Here is a 16926-nt window from a genome sequence, read left to right on the forward strand (position 1 = left end):
TTCCATATAGGAATGTCAACAGTTCAGTTTTAGTGAGTCCCTTATGATTTCTCTTTCCTCTTTACCTTTTCATGTTTCTCTTGATTCTTGTGTTTGAAAGTCAACTTTTATATTCAGCTCTGGTTTTTGTTTTTTTTTTTTATCAAGAATGCTTGAAAACCTTCCATTTCATTGAATGATAATTTTTTCCCCTGAAGTACTATACTCAGTTTTGCTGGGTAGGTGATTTTTGGTTTCAATTCTAGTTTCTTTGACTTCTAGAATACCATATTCCCAGACCTTCTATCCCTTAATGTAGAAGCTTCTAGATCTTGTGTTTTCCTGAATGCAGTTACATCTTTAAGTGAAGCCTGAATGATTCCTTTTTTGTCAGAAGCTGGAGACAAATCTTGGTCAGGTAAAGTTGGACTAATTTATCTCTGAGGTCATTTGCCTTTTGAAGTTCTGAGAATCTCTGGAACTCTAAAGAGGATAAAATGTTATCAACTGAAGGGATGAGGGAAGTGTTTATGGAAAAGATTTCATTTAATTAAGGCTGACTGAAATGTGGGAGGAAAAGCATTCCAAGTTTAATTTAGAATGTGAACCATGGCACAAAGGCAGAAAAGATGAGTGTCAATTTGAGGGAGAGAAATGTTCACTTTGATCAAAGCATAGAATACATTGTGTAGAGGACTAAGGGGAATGTGAGTCCAGTGATCAATTCCATCTCTGAGCTGAAGCCTATTCCTGTGGGACTTGTGCTTACACAAACCCTGGCAAAAGTTCTCCATGACCCTGGAACCTGATGTTCTTACAGATACTGACATTCTTGCAAGAAAGTTGGATTTGGGCCTGGGAATTCAGGAACTAGCTTTGGGAGCAAGATAAGCTTCGTTACTTGCTTCAGGTACAAGGACATGGGTGAGTCATGGGATGGTGAAGTAATGTCATGAGATAGTGAAGTAATGGGATGAGCTCAGTCTGCACGTGATTATGGTTACAGCCTTTTAATACCCTGACCCTCAGTTGAATAAATGGATTGCTTTCTTGCTTTCCCGCCTGCCCCAATCTTTCTTATCAACCACTCACCAAAGCATTATGCAGATGCTGGTCGCCCACAGCAACACTGCAGTAAAATGGGAAATATGGAGCAAGATTGTGGAGATTTTAAATGCCATGCACGTAAGTTCGAACTTTTCTTAGTAGGTAAAGGGAGATACATTTTTGTTTGTTTTTCACTGATGAATATGCAATAAATATTACTCTGACAACAATATGAAGCAACAATTGGAAAGGGGAGAGAGTAAAGGCAGAAAGATCTGTCAGAAGAGCATTAAAATTATCTAGGTAGACCAAGCCCTACTGTAGTAGAGTGGTGACAGTGGAAAGATGGAGAATGGGACAGATGTAGAAGATGTTATAGAGTTAGAAGTAATAGGCATTATTGACTTATTAAATATGAAAAGTGAGGAAATAGGAAGAGTCCAGAAAAACACTAAGTTTATTTACATGGGACATTGGGTATATGTTTGTTACTATGGAAAGGTTTATAAGGAAAGACAATAAATTAAATTTAGTACATGATTTTGTACAGATTTCTGATGTGTGTTCATTAACCAGTAAGACAAATTTTATTACATCAATGGATATAACCTAAAAGAAACCCAAGACTGTTTTCCCCCCTTTTATAGAGAAATACTCTGTATTTTATTAATCAATATATTCAGCAAATATTTTGTGAGCATATATTGTGTTCTCACCTGCCTTCAAAGACATCATGGCCTCCTTAACATTTAGACAGCATAATGGATAGAGCATTGGACTTAGAGTCAGTCAAAACTTAGTTCAAACCCTGGGTAAATAACATACAAGCTATGCAATCCTGAGTAACTTCTAAGCCTCAGTTTCCTCATCTGTTTAAAAGATAGTTGGATTTAATGACTTCTTAGGTCTTTTCTAACTGTAACTTTATGGTCATGTCCTCTTCTAACTTCTCTAAGGAGTCCTCTTTCTCTGCTTTTCATCATTTTTCTTAACCACTTCAATATGGGTGTCCCACAAGGGTCTGTCTTTGAACCTCTTTTGTTTGCATAATTTCCCTATTCAGTTTCCTAGTTCTAAGGAAGTCTAGCAAAGGAGAAAGACAAAGCAATGTAGCCTAGCACTTTCCCACAACTACAAAAATAAGCTCCTAGGAAAAATTCTAGATTAGCTAGTGATCATGCAATCCAAGGATCAACTACAGTGGATTATTTTTTTTCTAGCAGAAATAATTAAGTCTATATAAGGCAAGTAACAAAGATAGGAATTGAAGAAGGAGGGATGGATTGGCATCTCTATTGTTCTGAAACCAAGAGAGGGATCAAGAATTCAACTCAAGGATGCAGACCAGTGGTGGTCCAGAAGCTCTATCAGTCTCACCATTGGGCAAGATACCTGACTTTGCCTAGGGATGAATGATCAGGACAGGAGCTTCAGAGCTGGGATTAGTCTACAGCTGAGTCTTTCAGCTGACTGACAGAAGCTGAAAACAACCAGTGTATACTGGAGCTCCACCCTGAAGACAACTTGCAATGGTACTGTTCAGACTCAGTTTTATTCCAAGAACTACAAAGCTCAGCGTGAGAGGTTGGTAATATGAGTTTGCCCTAGATCAGACTTCTTAGAAAATCCCAAAATTTTACAGCTCTCTGGGCTCAATTCTTGAAGAACAAAGCATTCATCATCTGAAGAATGCTACAAAAATCTTTAGATAGAGAAAACATCTTCATGTAATACAAACAAACACTATACAAGGCCTACCATTCTTTCCAGAAATCCGCAGTGGTCTCAAGTAGAAACGGTGGCTGCTAAATCATCATAAGAATCCCTGCCAGCACATATTGACTAAGAAAGCCACATATTAACATTATCTGTGTTCTATTGTATTTTAATTTATTTTGTCAAATATTTCATAATCATATTTCAATCTGTTTCTCTGCTTTAACAAGTTCTGTTGGCTGTGCTTAATAACTCTCTTCTAGCCCAACTCCCTGATATTTTATAGTTGAGGGAGCTGAAGACTATGATGGTTGAATAATTTTCTCAGTGTCAGAGAAATAGTAGTTAGCAGATCGAGGATAAAAATTTAAAATCTCTAACTCCTATTTTGTTGATTTTTCTTTTAAAGCAGTTTCCAAGTGCAAGATGTTTGGTTTTTGTTATAGTGGTCTCTGCTGTTGACTCCATGGTCATGTATACTTTGTTGGAGCCTCTTCTTGAAGATCTTAATTGCCTTTCATTGTATATCTCTATAATTTATGTGTTCTAGCCTGGCTGGAGGATGATAACATTAAGATGACTATCTGTGCTGATGGTGTGTCCATAAACTTTTTCGTCTGGAAATTAAACAATGGATAGGCCCTGGAAGAAGGCAAAGAAATGTCTGTCCCTGGATAACTTTAAGAATAGAATTAATAAAAAATCTGCCTAAAGGCTGGACTAGAGGATTTCTCTAGGATATTTCCAGTTCTAGCACTCCCAGGCTAATTTACACCTCTGAATGATTAATATCAAAGCAAAGTGAAATGATAAACAGCTAAGGTTGACAAACAAATAGCAGGGGCAAACTAAGATGTGGCACTTCTGGGATTAGTGAAATTCCAACTATGTGATAGCTGATTTAGATGTACCAACATGAGTTTCATAATGGATAGTTATGATGCCCATTATTAAATGCTGCTGAGACATGTACTACCAGTAACAGCCCAGCACCCAATGAGAATGGATGAAAGGACTATCAAATATATCAAATGCTTGCAGTGTGTGACCACTGCACAAGAAATGACATTGGGTGGAGGCAGAGGGAGGGAATTTATTTTATACTTGTCTTCTAGGAGACAAATTACTTTTCCAGACACAACAGTTCAAATGAACTAATGCTTTTGCTATTACTGTATATAAAATAAGAGTATAATATGCCAATATGGCACAAACAGAACCAACAGGACCAACTCATTCTCCTTGTCAATTTTGATTCAATTGACAAAACTTTGTTGACTTTCAGTGAACTCCCAAAGCAGAATCAAGAGATTTCAGTCCCAGACTTCTAATGATAATCATTTTCTACAAATATCAAAAGAGCTTTTTACATTTAGAGGTAAAAAGAGGCAGGTTTTATATAGTGAAGCCAGTCAAAAGACCTAGATTCCCATATTTTCTCTGCTTTGTAGACTGAGAAAAGTTGCCTAACCTCTTTGTAGCTCAGTTTTGCCATTGATAAAATGAGACTAGGCAATATCTAGTGTTCTCTACCACTTTACTATTCTAGTGTTCTTTGGTTAGACTCATAACTTATGTAAGATAATGGACTCACAGATGTAGAGCTGAATGACCTTTAGAGATTTTTTGTTTGTTTGTTTCTGAGTGTTTCTCTATGAGGAAGGCATTAGATAAAAACAACAATGGTCCTCAGTGGTCATGGTCATATAATCAACCTTCAACCCCTTGAGAAATTCCCACCAAAATAACCATGAAAATGGGTCATCCAATCTTCACACAGATATTTCTTATGATAGGGAGAACACCATATTTCAAGGCAGCGAATTCTTGTCTTTGAAACCTGTGATAGTTCTTTCTCATACAAACATAGAGATGAGAGGGACCTTCAAGTCAAGGTTTTCAAGGTCTAGTGCATATTCATTTGGTTATTTTAAAAATGAAAAATGGAACCAGAGAAAGGAAACAATTTGTTCTGGGTCACAAAACAATATAATACTAGAGTAGGGATTATAATTTGGACTTCTTGGCCCAGTGCCTATACTTCTGCATCACATATTGGGCTAAAATCCACTTATTGTAGCAGCCACCTTCCCTGGTCACTGCTTTACTCTTTGAAACTACATAAAAGGTTTAGTGTTTTTCATTTTTGTTTTGTTTTGTTTTCTCCTCTGATATAGACTTTCAAATATTTGAAGACAGAAATCATAGCCCTACTCATCTTCCCCAAGGAGAACTCAGTTTACCTCTAGACCATGTCTGCAAATAGTGGCTGGATCAGCTGCTGGGAATGAACTCTTCTTTTATTGAATTGTTTTCTTGCTGGAATGGATACAACCCAAAAGGAGCAGAATACAATGAAGCTTTCTCTAAGTCTTTGACAATACAGGCTCAAACTAGTTTTCACCTTCTATATAGCATTGATTACTAACATAGAGAGATCATACATTGCATAATGAGTAGAATTATGGATTTTCAATGAGGAACAACCTGGGTTTGAATCTTACCACGGATACTGGCCCTGTGTGATCCTGAGTGAGTTACTAACTACTTTGAACCTTACTTTCCTCATCTGCAAAATGAGAATAATCATAACAATAATAATAATAATAATAAATATGTTGTCTTACAAATTAGTTAAGGGTCAAATAAGATTATGTATTTAAAGTATTTTACAAACCTGAAAACATTCTATTAGTGAATTGTGATCATTAATATGTAACTAGTAAAAAGATGAGGTTGGTATTTGTCAAAAATAGTAGAAATGGACAAAGGAAATGTAAACTACTTAGGGCACCAGAGGGAAAGTAGAAGGCTTCACAAATATATTGTTAAAAATTATAGACTCAGCCGTATACTCAATATGGTGAAGTTTAAATGAGAAATAGGGGATGCTATTCCTGCCTTCCAAAAATTTACTTTGAAGGGTAAGCACATGAGGGCAGGCTCCAAAATTTCAGAATACTGTGAGCTTGTCACCCAAGAAAAGTCATCTCTTTTCAATAAAAAAAAAAAACAAAACAAAACCATGAATTGGATTTAAATTCAGCATGTCTTTTGAAATGGCATTTCCTTTATTAAATCATTTTCTTGCTGCAAAGAGTAGCAAATGAGGGCAGGTTACACATTTTCAGAATACTTCTACTTGATCACCTGAGGATGATTATCTCATTTCAATAAGAAGATGAATTGGGTGACACTACAACGACTAAGATGTTTTTCTTCAAGATGTTTCTACTCTTTGGATGAGGGATCTCATCAGTATGTATGCTTCCTTCATGGGTGCAGATCATGCAGACTCTCAGATCTCAGGAGAAAGTATCCATGAGTTTCACATGACCAGCTCCCAATAAAGACTATCCAAAATCTCAGCTACATTGAGTCTTAGATAATTGCCTGGGGTCATGCTGACCTAATTTTAGCTGACAATTAATTACTGGAGCTTGTTCTCCCAGGGGTCTTTAAGAACCACAGGATTCTTCTGTGAAACAATGAGTCAATGGAACAAATACTTGAGGTCAGGGTCTGCAGCATTTTGGTCATTGCTTCCCAAGTACCTAGCACAGTCTCTAAGACAGAGAAACTACTTAAATGAAGGGATTGTATAGATAGCTGCTGCTGTCTATTCCAGCTCCATAACTATCATCCAACTGATCCCATTTTACTGAGCATTTGCTAAGTACTTTCTGTATGCTAGGTATTATTCTATGTTCTGGGGATAGAAAGACAAAAATGAAACCACCCTTGACCTCAAGGAGCTTGCATTCTGTTGGGGAAATAATGTGTTGATAAATTGATTGTGTAAGTACCATGAAAGCAAGACCAGCCATATGATGTCTAACTGCTGCATCTTCTACAAGGCCTAGTGATCATTCACAGGCTGATATCAACTCATTTGAATGTCTCCAGTAGAGTTCCTCAGAGATCTACCTTTATTATGATACATATAACGATATGTATACATGTGTGTATGTATATGTATATATGTATGTATGCACACACATATGTACATATGTACATATATAAATATGTATATATGTGTGTATATTTACATATACATATCTATACTTGTGTATACATATAGGTAGATATAAATATAGATATAGACATAAAATTTGGATTAAGCCATCAAAGGTTTGCTTGGCAGATATGCAGATTATAGGAAACAGTATGGGAGAGTCAGTATGTTTGATAAAGTTAGGATGCTAAGGAACTTGTATATGGTCACAGAGCTAATACGCAACTGAGCTAGCTCTTCTGATTTTGAATACTATTATATTTCCTAAGTATCCAATAGATTTAAATGTTTAAGTTATTGCCACTGGCAGCTTACAAGGCAAATGCACAGGAAGTTGTCAGTCAGTTTCACTAGACTTTTCAGTCCTGGAGTATGCTTTCCAGGGCACATATTTATGTTCATGGCTAATCATCCTTACAGTCTAATTGGAGTAAGGAAAAAAAAGGGATTGAAGTTGAAAGGACTTATTTTAAAACAGTTTAAAATTTAAACACTCTTCTTAGCTATAAAAGCCCATTCTTGTTCTAGAGAAACATTAGAGGTTTAAAACACTATTCCCACATGTTTACACTATCTGTTCAAAGTCCTATTAGATCTAAACTCTTTGATGTATGACCAGCTACTTCAACTGTGGCTTTTTGTTAACTCAAATCTAAATCCAATAGGGAAAAGGACAAAATGGTCCCTTTATCAAATGCTTTCAGCATCAGCTTACAATGAACCTTTTTTCTTTTCTTTGAAAAGCTGCTTGATAAGTATATGAGCAGGAAACAATGGATAAATATGCAATACAGAACTCGATTAGAAAATAAAATCAGATATGTCCAAGTCAAAGGAATGCACACATTTCCATTTCAGACTATCAATTATTCATGACCTGGCTTTTGTTTTTCAGCCCCTGAACAATTGTATGGACAGTTTTTTGTTTTTTTAATTAGAAATTAAATGCCAGGACTGAAAGTCAAGGAGATATAGGTAAGATGGTACAGTCGAAAGACCTATGAACTTAAAGGAGTCACTGTCTAAATTTCAATACTGGCTTTTACACATTTCTTGAGTGATGTTGGGAAAGTCACTTATTCTCACTGGGTCATAAACTCTTCACTTAAGCAGTAAGGGGATTGGACTAATTGCCTTCTCAGATCCATTCAAGCTCCAAATCTATGTGAATAAACAGTCATGCTGGCACTTCGATAAAAATAGCCATAAAGAACAGCCAAGGTCTGCCAATTATCCTCAGAGACCACAAATTTCAGGATTCCCATGCCCTTCTAGGAACTCAAAGGGTAAAGTTCCCAGTTACACTGTAAACAACCAAATAGGTAACTAAATGAATGAATAAGCAAACAAACAAATAAATAAAGAACATTGGAGCATGGGCCTGGGAGTAAAAGATAATTCCTAAAATCTAATCTCTAACTGGACTATCTTAATATTCAGTGATTCAGGAAATATAAATCACCATCCACAGTTTTTTCTGTTTGGTACAATGCCAGCCTTGACTAAGCTTTTCTTATCTTGTTAAAGTGCACTGCAGTCTAGTAGGCTAAGCAGGATGAGTCAGCTCCAGAATTAAGCAACCAACTATTTGAAAAAATACACTCAGTGTGAGGACCAAGCTCCTCTTCTACCCCCACCCACACTGGGAAGGAGTACTTCTAATAGAAACATGTCCCATGCAAGCAAAGACAAGAAAGCTCAGTGGAAAAGCCAGAACAATTCTGAAAGGCAATACCGAGTCCACTCCAGACTCACAGCCCCTTTAAGTAAGAGGAATCTTTCCTCCTCTAAAATCTTGTTTTTGTTCAGAGGTTTCTGTTGTGTCTGACTTTTTGTGGCCCCATTTGGGGTTTTCTTGTTGAAGATACTGGAGTGGTTTGCCATTTTCTTCTCCACCTCATTTATAGATGAGGAAACTGAGGAAAAACAGTTAAGTGACTTGCTCAAAATGACATACCAAGTAAGTGTCTGAGACCAGATATAAACTCAAGCCTTACTGACTCAGCCCATTTCTTTTTCTGTAGTGCCACCTAACAGCCCCTCTGAAACTTAGTCATGGTATAAAGGTGATTCAGGGATCACAAAATCATGGCAGCAAATGATGAGATCTAGCCTAAAATTCTTGAAAGGTTTTAGTCATGGGCCTGATTCTAGATGGTGTCTACTGCTAAGGGACCGTGTCAGGGGACCACTCTCCAGAAACTGACTACATATAGGTGACTTTCAGCAATAGCATCTCATCAGAACACCTACTTATGAATTAGAATCAGGAGGAGCTTGTGATATGTTTCTCTGGAGAGAATTCCTATATCAATCAAATCACAGATCTTTCAAGTAAGGAAGGAACTGAAGGTAGAGAGAAGGTTTTTATTTTCCTCATGGTTTTGGTTTATTTTCATTTGAAAACTTTTTATTCTATTCTAAAGAAAGACATTTTGATATAGAGAAGTAGTGTTGTGGCATTACTCTTAGATGAAAGTCCAGTATGTTAAACTCTATGGAATTAAATTTCAAGTGCACCAGAAAAGACCCATGTTTTCAAATGTGCCTTCTTCTGGTGGGGTACTTGAAGATCCACCATTAGAATATCTGTATGTTTGTGGCGGGGAGAGGGGGCATATTTTTTGGATTTTTTTCCCAAGAATCATACCACAGCTTAGACATGGAACTTGGAAACCATCTAGTCTAATTTTATAGATGAAGAAACTGAGGTTCATAGGAGTTAAGTAACTTAGGTCACATAAGAAGTAAATATAAGAAGCAGAATTGCAACCCATGCCCTCTGACTCCAAAGCCAGGGTTTAAGATTAAAACATAAAATCATTGATACTACATATTCTTATTAGTGACAATAACCACAACTTCTCTTTCTTTAGCACTTTATATATAATGTCTCATTTGATTCTCCCAACAGCCCTGTTGGTTAAGTACTTAAGTAGATTCATGGGTACTACTACAACTATTATGAATATTATTATTTCTATTTCTACAGCCATTACTACCACTACTACGACTACCATACTACTACTACTACTACTACTACTACTATTACTATTACTACACAACTGAATTTTATATAACCCTCAAAATTTGAAAAGTGCTACATATGTATTGTGTCTTTTAGAGGCTTATAACAACCCTATTCGCTAGATAATCAAGTGCTATATCTATATTCAGATGGGGCATTGTATAGGATTCTTGTTCATGTCACTCTTTCAATCTTCCATAGTGGTTTTTCTTAACATTATTCTTTAACATAACAAGCAAACTAGTGCAGCACTTCAGGTGCCCATCTGATACTTCTCATTCTAGAGGCAAGGTCAGGTTTTTGGAGTGAGAATTTCAACATTGTTATGTTTCATTTCATCCTTTATCACTGGAATGGGATTTCACATTTAGAATAATCAGAATTTAAAAAATGATCATAGATAGTCTAAAAATTCATCATTAGACTGCTCCTCCCTGCCTCCTCCTCTTTCTTCTTCTCCTTCTTCTCCTTCTCCTTCTCCTTCTTCCCCTTCTTCTTCTTCTCCTTCTTCTCCTTCTTCTTCATCTTCATCTTCATCTTCTTCTTCTTTATCTTCTTCTTCTTCTTCTTCTTCTTCTTCTTCTTCTTCTTCTTCTCATATGCTTCCTCTTCTTCCTCCCTTACCACCATCATTGTAGTATTTAGTACAAAGGGATGCAAAAGACTTGATTTGTCTTCTATGGTAGTTATGACCAAAAAATTCATTGCCCTGTGGCCAACTTTTCCAGACTTAGCTAAGAAGAGATAATATTTCATTGAAATTTTTTAAGACTATCAAGAACTGATCAGAACTATCACTCCACTGGCACATTAAATATTTTAGGAACCCAAGGTCACCTTATCCACAATGAGATTTGATGTCAGAGATTTTGGGGGAGAAGGTAGCTAGTACAAATATTATTATCCCCATTTGACAGATAAATGAATAGAGTCTTGGAAAGGTTTATTTTCCCATAATTACAGGATTATTAAGTGGGAGAATCAGAATTCAAACATGGATAGTAGAAAGTGCAGTGATTCTGGACTCAGAGCACTTGGGCTAAGATATCTCCTCTGATACTCTGTGAGTGACCTTGGATAAAGTCACTTAAACTCCTTGTGTCTCCCTTTCATCATCTGCAAATTGAGAGGGTTAGAGTACATGACCTGTGGGGTCCCTTTCACTTCAGGATTCTATGCTATTGTGATTGTATGAGTTTATGCCCTGAATAAAAAGAATTTTATGTGGAATGGAGGAAATAAAATGAAGGATTGTAGGTGAACAATGTATGACAGTTCAGCCTTAAGGGTCACAAAGTGTTTTCCTGATTAACACACTGAATAGAAAAGGAGAATCAGGGAGTGACAAAGACATATTTTGCCCAATTCCTAATTTTGGAAAAGGTCAACCTTACAGAATGAAGATACTCAGAGAATATACCCAGTTATCCCATCACACAGATGAGTATCCCCAGAGGTGCTTAAAGGTGCTTAAAAGTGGTAACAGGCAAGTGAAATGGTTTACTATAAGGCAAATATTAATTCATAAGCTACTACTAATAGTGGTGGGTTGAAGTTCATCACTATATTAAGCCTATATGTGCATATGCATGTGTATGTGTATACATGCATATACACATATATAACACATATGAATACACATATGCATATACAAAATTAACTCACTCATAATCAAAACAAACCAAAACAATTTAAACCAATGCACACACACACCATATCTGAGAGAATATTAAATATTCTGTTTCTGTAATCCCTACTCTAATTACATGAGAGTATATTTTCTCACCTCTTCTTAAATGGCCAAGATTCATCATTATAATCATATAGCATTCAGTTTTGTTTTATTTTTAATGTGCATAATTGAAATCATTGTTTATACTGGTTCTCTGACTCTGTTTATTTCACTCTACATCTGCTTATAAAGTTGCCCTGTATTTCTCTGAAATATTTATAGTCAATTTTCAATACAATACAATATTATTCTCTTGAACTTATAAACAATGATAACTAGTCCCTAAGCTGTAAGAGCCCACTGTATTTCTTAACTCATTTGAAAATACAAAAACATAGAATTATGAAAGTTTTGTTATAGATGGAACTTTTTTTTATGACATTGACCTGCTTGTAATATAGGTTTAGCAATGCAATCTCTATAACAAAGGATATGAATAATTTGATTAGAATTTTTCATAATTCTAAATTGTTTTCCTTAAAGTTGGACCAATTCAGAGCTCTGCCAAAAATATATTTTTTATCTCTGTATTTCTGTAACCCTTCAAACATTGACAATTTCTATCTTTTGTCATTTTGGTAAATTAGTGACACTGTATATAAAGTTGTTATACTTAATTATGTAAGGAAATCCAGAAAGCAGGTATAGAGGATTAATGAGGAAAGTGTGGTATAAAGCATTTGGGGAAAGATTAATGGAATAAGAAACAGAAGTGATAGGATTATCAGACTATTCTAGAGAATATTCCAGAAAGAGAAAATATGAGAAGTAGACCTTCTGGAGTCTCTCTCTCTCTCTCTCTCTCTCTCTCTCTCTCTCTCTCTCTCTCTCTCTCTCTCTCTCTCTCTCTCTCTCTCTCCTCTTTCACACACACACACACACACACACACACACACTCACACACACACACTTATCATGGCTTGTCTTAATCGTAATTTCTTTTTTTTCAAAAGTAAAGACATCAGCGATTGAAATGTATAATTTGGATCTGCTCACTACCAAGAAGTAATTGGAGACTGAGAGAGAAATAATGAAAACTTTAGGAGTATGTGACCAATTCAATTTAGAGAAAGAAAGTAAAGGTAGGAATACTCTAGATTTGGGGCCAGTGGATTTCAGAGGTTCAGAAAAGGACAGAGAAAATGTCATGGACTAACATTCTATTGAGCAAGGCAGGCTAGGAAGAATGAGGAGTCCTCAAGAGGGAAATTCTGAAGCCACAAAGGGAAAACCATTTTTGAAAGGAAAAGAGGTTTGGTTATCAAAGAAAACTTAAATGGATGCACAGGAAACTCATCAGACAACCCAAGATTTTTTTTAAATATATATTTATTTTTCAGTTCTCAACATTGACTTCCACAAGAATATGAATTCAAACTTTTCTCCCCACCTCTCTCCACCCCCATGCCAGAAATGCTTGCACCCCATCCATCCCTTTCTCCAGTTTATCCTCCCTTCTATTACCTCCCTTTCATCCCTTTCCCCTCTATTTTCCTGTAGAGCAAAATAGATTTCTATACCTAATTTCCTGTATATCTTATTTTCCAGTTGCATACTAAAACAATTTTTGACATTTGTTATTAAAAGTTTGAGTTCCACATTCTCTCCTTTCCTCCTTCTGCACTCACCTTCATTAAGAAAACAAGCAATTCAACATAGGTCATATATGTGTGACAATGAAAAAGACTTCTTAATAGTTATGTTGCAAAGGACTAACCACATTTCCCTCTGTCCTATACACCTCTCCATTTATTCCATTCTCTCCCTTAACATGTCCTCCTACAATAATCATTGCTTCTGATTATCCCTTTCCCCAATTTGCTGCCCCTTTCATTGTCTTCCCTCTTCTATTCCCTTCCACCTTGCTTTCCTGCAGAGTAAAATAGATTTCTGTATCCAATTGTTTTTCCCTCCTTAATCCAAATCCCATGACAGTAGGCTCACTTATTTTCTTTCAGTTCTCCCCTCTTCCCCTCCATTACAAAAGTTCTTTCTTGCCTCTTGTATGTGAGATGGTTTGCTACATTCTACCTGTCCCTTATTTTTTTAGATATTCTCTCTCCATATTCAGCTCACCATGTACCTTCTTTCTATATATATTTTATGCATACACACATATATTCATGTACACATACAAACTTACATATATATATACATACTTATGTGTATATACACATCTATATGAATATATATATATATACGTATACATACATACATATTTCCTCTAACTACCCTAATACTGAAAAAGGTCACATGAGATACAAATAACATTTTTCCATGTAGGAATGTAAACAGTTCAACTTCAATGAGTTCCTTAAGCCTTCTCTTTCCTGTTTACCTTTTCATTTTTCCCTTGATTTTTCATTTGAGAGTTCAGTTCTGGTCCTTTCAACAAAAATGCTTAGAAATCCTCTATTTCTTTGAAATTCCATTTTTTCCTGAAGTATTATACTCAGTTTTGCTGGGTAGATGATCCTTAATTTTAATCCTATCTCCTTTGATCTCTGGAATATCATATCCCAATCTCTCCAGTCCCTTAGTGTAGAAGCTGCCAAATCCTGTGTTATCCTCATTGCATTTCCGCAATATTTGAATTGTTTCTTTCTGGCTGCTTGTAATATTTTCTCCTTGACTTGAGAACTCTGGAATTTGCCTACAATATTCCTAGGAGTTTTCCTTTTGGGATCTCTTTCAGGAGGTGATCATTGTATTCTTTCCATTTCAATTTTTCAATTAATTAATTATTTTAATGTTCTACAATCATTACCAAAAATTTACCCCCCCACCTACCTCCCACAACCCCCCTCCATCCCCAAGATGCCATACAGTTCTATATAGGATCTATATATACTTTCCTATTGAATAGGTTTCACTATGGTCATGCTGTGTAGACGAACTAAAATAAATGGAAGAAATCAAATAACAAATCAAAACATAATACACACACACACAAACACATACATATACAAACATGATCAGCTACATTTTGCAAATGAATTCCATAGTTCTTTCTCTGAGTGTGGAAGGCATTTTGCCTTAGAAAATCATTGGGAATTATTATTTTTTTTTAAGTTCTTGTGTTATTACAAAGTAACAAGTCTACCAGAAAAAACTCTCGCACACTGTGGTCATTGCTGTGCACAAAGTTCTCCTGGTTCTGCTCCTTTTGCTCAGCATCAGATCATATAAGTCCATCAAGGTCTCTCTAAAGTCTTCTTGTTCATCATTTCTTATGTCACAATAGTACTCCATTACATTCATATACCACAACTTATTCAGCCATTCCCCAAATGATGGGCATCCGCTTGACTTCCAGTTTTTGGCAACTACAAAGAGTGCTGGTATAAATATTTTTGTACATGTCGCACCCTTTCCCATTTTTATGATCTCTTGGGGATACAGTCCTAGTAGCGATATTCCTGGGTCAAAGGGTATGAACATTTTTGTAGCCCTTTCAGCATAGTTCCAAACCGCTTTCCAGAATGGTTGGATGAGCTCACAGCTCCACCATCAATGAATTAGTGTTCCAACTCTCCCACATCTTCTCCAATATTTATCATTTTCCTGTTCTGTCATGTTTGCCAATCTTATAGGTGTGGTGTGGTACCTCAGAGTTGTTTTGATTTGCATCTTTCTAATCAAAGTGACTTAGAACATTTTTTCAAATGATTATAGATACCTTTAATTTCTTCCTCTGAAAATTGCCTGTCCATATCCTTTGACCATTTATCAATTGGGGAATGATTTTTATTGTTGTACATTTGACTGAGTTCTCTATATATTCCAGAAATGAGGCCTTTATCCCTGAGCTTAGCTGTAAAAATTCTTTCCCAATTTACTACATCCCTCCGAATTTTGGTTGCATTGGTTTTGATTGTGCAAAAACTTTTCAGTTTAATGTAATCAAAATGATCCATCTTGCATTTCATAATGCTTTCTATGTCTTCTTTAGTAAAAAATTCTTCCCTTCTCCATAAATCTGATAAGTACACCATTCCTTGCTCCTCCAGTTTGTCCATGGTATCAATCTTTATACCTAGATCATATACCCATTTGGACTTTATTCTTGTGTATGGTGTCAGGCATGGGTCTATGCCTAATTTCTGCCACATTGTTATCCAGTTTTCCCAGCAATTTTGTCAAACAGTGATTTCTTATCCCAGAAGCTGGGGTCCTTGGGTTTATCAAACAGGAGGTTGCTATATTCCTTGCCTACTGTGTCTTGAGTGCCAAATCTATTCCACTTGTCTACCCTTCTGTTTCTTAGCCAGTACAAAGTGGTTTTAATGATTGCTGCTTTATACCACAATTTGAGATCTGGTAGTGCTAGGCCATCTTCTTAGCACTTCTTTTCATTAGTCCCTTTGATATTCTGGATCTTTTGTTCTCCCAAATGGATTCTGATATTATTTTATCCAGATCTAGAAAATAATTATCTGATAGTTTAATTGGTATGACACTAAATAAGTAAATTAATTTAGGTGGAATTGTCATTTTTATCATATTAGCTCTGCCTACCCATGAGCAACTAATGTTTTTCCACTTACTTAAATCTTACTTTATTTGTGCAAAAAGTATCTTGTAATTGTGTTCATATAGTCCCTGGATTTGTTTTGGCAGGTAAACTCCCAAATATTTTATAGTGTCTACCTTAGCTTTAAATGGGATTCCTCTTTCTATCTCTAGCTCTTAGACTTTGTTGCTAATATATAGGAATGCAAAAGATTTGTGCAGATTTATTTTGTAACCTGCAACTTTGCCAAAATTGTTTATTGTTTCAAGTAGTTATTTTTTTTATTTAACTTTTAACATTTATTTTCACACAATTTTGGGTTACAAATTTTCTCCCCTATTATCCCCTCCCCCCCCCAAACCCGAGCCTTCTAATTGCCCCTGTGACCTATCTGCTCTCTCCTCTATCCTCCCTCCCTGCCCTTGTCTCCGTCTTCTCTTTTGTCCTGTAGGGCCAGATAGCTTTCTTGACCCCTTAACCTGTATTTCTTGTTACCCAGTGGTAAGAACATTACATTTGGTCCTAACACTTTGAGTTCCAACTTCTTTAGCTCCCTCCCTCTCCACCCCTTCCCCTTGGAAGACAGGCAATTCAATATAGGCCATATCTGTTTAGTTTTGCAAATGATTTCCATACTAGTTGTGTTGTATAGGACTAACTATATTTCCCTCCATCCCATCCTGTCCCCCTTTACTTCTATTTTCTTATGGTCCTTTCCCTCCCCATGAGTGTCGACCTCGTATTGCATTCTCCTCCCCATGCCCTCCCCTCCATCCTCCCCCCCACCCTGCTTGTGCCCCTGTCCCCCACTCTTCTGTATTATGAGATAGGTTTTCCTATCAAAATGAGTGTGCATTATATTCTTTCCTTTAGTGGAATGTGATGAGAGTAGACCT

The 16926-nt window shown here is 36.2% G+C and overlaps 1 long non-coding RNA gene across 1 annotated transcript; it reads left to right on the forward strand.

The window, feature by feature from the left end:
• The first annotated feature begins 947 nt into the window (after positions 1-947).
• Positions 948-6114, forward strand: LOC140519887 (uncharacterized). The gene is made up of 2 exons (XR_011972316.1): positions 948-1164; positions 4920-6114. It is a non-coding gene; the product is annotated as an uncharacterized lncRNA (long non-coding RNA).
• Positions 6115-16926: the final 10812 nt, after the last annotated feature.

The sequence above is a fragment of the Notamacropus eugenii genome, chromosome 1 (genome assembly GCF_028372415.1).
Source record: "Notamacropus eugenii isolate mMacEug1 chromosome 1, mMacEug1.pri_v2, whole genome shotgun sequence".
Taxonomy (NCBI): domain Eukaryota; kingdom Metazoa; phylum Chordata; class Mammalia; order Diprotodontia; family Macropodidae; genus Notamacropus; species Notamacropus eugenii.